This window comes from Pinus tabuliformis, chromosome 8 (genome assembly GCF_031772625.1).
Source record: "Pinus tabuliformis cultivar Carrire ecotype Pingquan chromosome 8, CPIR1, whole genome shotgun sequence".
In the NCBI taxonomy this organism is placed as follows: Eukaryota; Viridiplantae; Streptophyta; class Pinopsida; order Pinales; family Pinaceae; genus Pinus; species Pinus tabuliformis.
Window position 1 is genome coordinate 333892267 of NC_142294.1, and position 5066 is coordinate 333897332.

General features: G+C 34.8%; 1 pseudogene; it reads right to left on the reverse strand.

The window, feature by feature from the left end:
- Nucleotides 1-2371: 2371 nt before the first annotated feature.
- On the reverse strand, nt 2372-3961 carry LOC149235491 (putative pectinesterase 11; annotated as a pseudogene).
- Nucleotides 3962-5066: the final 1105 nt, after the last annotated feature.

Here is a 5066-nt window from a genome sequence, read left to right on the forward strand (position 1 = left end):
TAGCCTCATAAAAGGTTTTTATATCCCTCGTTACTTCCCCCATTGGGGTGCTTTTAATTTATTTTATTTCTCCCTTTTCTTTTATTTAGATATGAAGATGGGTAACATCTAATTGATAATAGTGGGGGAAGCAATGCATTGAATAACCATATTAATAGGGGTGTCTCGTTATATTGGGTCTAAATTCTTGACCTAATTGACTTTTTAAAATTGTTGCCAAGGGAGATGTTTTTATGTTGTTGTTAAGATATTCACAGTGAATTTGATAAATGTAATCCTTTCTCAGTGGTAATTGATGTTAATGGAGGTCCAAACTTAGTTTGCTCATTTTGGTTGTGTTTCCCATTGTGGTATTAGCCTCCATGTGCTCCTCATGAGTCACCTGCAACAAAATAAGACAAACACAAAATACCATGTAACTATATTTAAAATGTCATCAAAGTTATTATAGTGGTTCATAAGATGACAGTGACAGTGACATTCCTTTAAAGGTTTGGAAAGAAATTAAAATAGATTGTTATTATGGCCTTAGATACTCTAATCAAAGTAAATCAAGTGGTTGTAGGTAGCTCATCGTATTCTCCCTACATGTGGGGTATGATTTCACTAATGATGCATTATTAGGATTGTGATTGACACTAGAGTTATCTTCTGGGAACTTGCTTGTTTTTTTCCAATTATTTCATTCTTGAGAGAAAATCCTTTGGCATTTAGGTTTGGGATTAATTGATAGCAAATGAAGTTATGCTACCTTCATTTCTGAGGAACACATTTATGAGGGAGTAACAAGGTTCTTGAGGTGTAACTGAGTTGCTTTAGAACAAATGAAACTTGCTTCTGCGATTCCTTGTGAACTTTTTGTGAACATATTTTATGGAGAGGGTGATCAGTTTAGCAAGGTTCATTAGAGGAGATTCACTGTAATTTGACTCCAGATCCTCTTTTTGGTGAAATCCTGGCCTCCTATGAGTTTGTCATGCTCAAAATTAAAATAAGGATAATTAGGAAAATGTGCTTGATGTGATATGATAAATTTGTCCATCTATGTTTAGGTGAAATAACCATGGCATGTAATGGTTGAATATTTTGGGGTTTTAAATTTTTAGTAGGCGATTATTTTGTATCATAGTACATTTTTACAAATCACGTCAAATAGCCCACCTTATTTTAAGGGAGAGGGTAAAAAAGGTAAATTTAGCCCTTGAAATTAGGACTTACAACCTTCCATTCGCCCATTTTCAAGAATAGGTTTTATTTAAGTGAATCCATTCGCCCATTTTCAAGAATAGGTTTTATTTAAGTGAATCCTATGGGCCAAATACCATATTTATAAAAGATGTATGGTAAATTAATAAAAATATAAATAAATGAGAGGTATGGTAAATAAATAAAACATTTTTTTATATTTACTCCATAAGTCACATTATATAATAAGTAAAGTGGAGGTATGGTAAATAAATAAAACGTCTTTTTATACTTACTCAAAAGGTATGGTAAATAAATAAAAATATAAATAAACTAGACATATCGTAAATAAATAAAACCTCTTTTTATATTTAGTCCATCACCCTCGTTCTATTTATGAAGGCTCAAGAAAGAGGTTTTATTTAAGTGAATCCTATGGGCCAAATACCATATTTGTAAAAGAGGTATGGTAAATTAATAAAATTATAAATAAACAAGAGGTATGGTAAACAAATAAAACATTTTTTTATATTTACTCCATAATTCACCTTATATTTACGAACACTCAAAAAATGGGTTATATTTAGGTGAAACCTATGGCCAAAATACTATGGGACAAATACCATGGACTAGATTGTTATTAATACCATGCAAAAAACCATTATTAACCCTAATATTAGAATTAATAAAAATAAAAATGGCACATGGTATTGACCCATGGTATTCACCAAAATGGCACATGGTATTGACCCATGGTATTCACCTGGAATGTAGCCTATTTAAATGGGGGAATTAAACCAGCATGTAGCCTATGCTAAGATTCACTAGGACTTTACAAAGTTTTATTATTTAGTGAAAACTTGCCAAGATCTTACAAGATTTTATAATTGAGTAAAATATTGGCCATGTCTGGTGAGAGATTCGCCAAAAAATTATATATACATATTATATTATTAATAAAATCGCCTTCCTTTTTTCCTATATACCATGGAGATTCGCCCATTTATTATATTTATAAATTTAGGGGTTCTTAAAATTTTCCCTGATACAATGTACAGACCCAATGAAACGGATCATGTTATTCAACGCGGTTGCTCTTATTGCTTGAGACTTGAGCAGCGTATGAAACTTAACGTGTCAAGAAACGAGGGAATTGCTAGCAGGAAGAGAATTACAGACTGACGTTTTAGCCATTTAGTGGAACCAAATTAGCAGATCTCTACAGGCCCGTTGGCATATTTTTGATCCAATTCTGCCCATCAATGAAACTGCTACTTAAAAACGGCGCAGCCTCCTCATCACTGAGTTCACGCGACCATGAGACTCTTCGTTTATCAGTTGCACCACGTCCAGAACATTTGTACAGCCCATAATACACAGTTCTGCACATAGAAACGGAAGAGCGATCATGTTGTTAGGAAGAGCGATCATGTTGTTAGAATAGGATCCTGATAGTCCATGCATAGATGTGAGCATTAAATTTGCTTTGTTGGGATAGTAAAGGCTTACGATTCTCTAGAAGGATCCTTCCAATTATCCCATCCTTCTGGGAAGATAATGTCAGCAATGTAAGTGTAAGCAAATACTACTCTCGAGTAACGTCCCCATGCCCTGCCGAGGTACATTAGTCCACGACCGGTAATGATACAATTTTGAAAGGTGAAGCCCGTGTTTATACCCTGAGAGGATCTGCTTTGAGCTGTAATTGCGCCATTTAGCTCAGGAATCGTATGCAGACGACATTTCTAAGAGTACATAACCACCAGAAACGTTTATCAGCTCTAAACCATGACAAAGTAAAACAATGAAAACATTTTGCATGATCTGCAGTCAGTGAGTTTACCTCATAGACAGATTGTCCATCACCACATATGAAGTCGGCGGCACCTTCGATGAAACAGCTTCTAAAGTAATGCCTCCCGCTCTCGTCCAACACAGTGTCTTGATACCCCAGAAATCTGCATCCGTAAAAGGCACAACGATCTCCCGATATCCTCAGAGCCACAGCTTGATCGCCCGGACCATAAGAGTTCTGCACCAAAAATATGTACTTTATGTCCAGTTTTAATAGGACATTATATATTATACCAGGATTTAATAGCGAAATACCTGGATTGTGATATATCTGGCCATGAAATCTGAAGCATACACAGACACCGTTGCGCTGTAAAATGTCCCTCCACTTGATTTAGCACTATCATTCCAAGTGATGACAGTATTGTTGGCACCCGAGCCACTCAGAACTATAAATGGCTTGTCTGCAGGAATCGTCACCTTCTCCCTGATCACATGAAGGCCACAACACTAAGTTTCTCATCCTAAAAGACTCGTTTCTAGACAAAATTTAATGGAGAGATATATTGTTGAATCAAAACTATGCAGAAAGTATCAGTCTTCTGACAAAATTATATCGTGAGAGTCATATTCTCTCATGAAACTAATCTGCGGGTTCATTGGTTGCTCACTTATAAATGCCGGGTTTGACCTGAATTATGATCAAGTGCATGTTATTCGCTGGAATCGCATTGATGGCATCCTGGACCGTTGTAAAATGGCCGTTCCCTTCCTCCTTTGAAACTACTATAACTCTGGATACACTCTTAAGTTTTCGAGACGATCTGCTATTCAACAATACCGGGATATCCTTGTCTACATGGGTGTCGTTCATCAGATGGCGTTGAGAAATTGTAGCGATAGAGTAAGCAGGTTTTAGAGAAAAGGTATGAAGCGATGTAAAAAGCAAAGCGAAAAGAGTTACTCTCTTACAGTTAGACATCATGGATATATGAAAACAGTACGAGATGGAGGCAATCTGTGGAAGAAAGACGATATTATCACAGAAAACAAGTAGGTGGATAGGAACCGAAACACTTGCACTAAAACCCGACAGAAGATGGTATTTATATGAGCAGAAATCCATGTATGATTTGAGTTTCATCTTAATTGCGGAGGCCCTTAAGGAATCGAGAGCCGGCGGAGGGACGATGCTAGTGCAAGGTAGAGATTGCTTTTTAAGTTGAGATGGGCGGAGGCGGGGATGTCAGCTCTGCGCCGAAAAGCGTGGCCAGCAATGCTCTAGTTATATGACTAGGTAATATATTAAATTGTCAATGTGTGAGGAACATGTAATGCAATTGCCTTGTAGCGTCTGTACACCTCATTTAAATCTTTTATAGTGGTTGCTAATCTTACACTACCTTTTATAAATGCCAGCTATGCTTGATCCAACCATCCAAATACATCCTTTAATCTTACTTTTCTCCTTTTTAATTGCAGATAATCTTTCTCTCAACACATCCTTCGGACAGACCATTTATTAGTTTGTTTGTTTTTTTCGTTCTTCAAGATGCAGCAGGGTAGTATAATTTAGTTTTTATTTTTATTATTTCATCACAGCACAACAGAGTATATTTTAGAGGAAACATATTTTAACTAAATTTTAAGACATCACAGTGCTGCGGTATCTTTTCACGCCGTGCAGTCTGGTTGTTGCTTTTCAATAAGATATAGGTAACTATATTTTATATTGCCATTATATTTTAAGATGTGGAGGTTACTATTATTATTTTCCCATTTAGATTTACATAAATTAATAATTTATTTATTTTAATTTTAAAAATATATAAAAATTATGATGATTTTAAATAATAAATAAAGCATATTTTAAAATTTTAAAATTAGAAATAGGAAAATATATTGTTAATACAAATAACAATTATAAATAGAAAATACTATTAAAATTTTAATGTAAATTTCATATTATTAGCAACACAAATTATACATATCAATGAAAAAAAAATTAATAATAAATTGAAAAATGAAAAATTCTGTGTAAAATTTGGACAGACGATGTGAACAGTGAAGATGACTGAGAACCACAC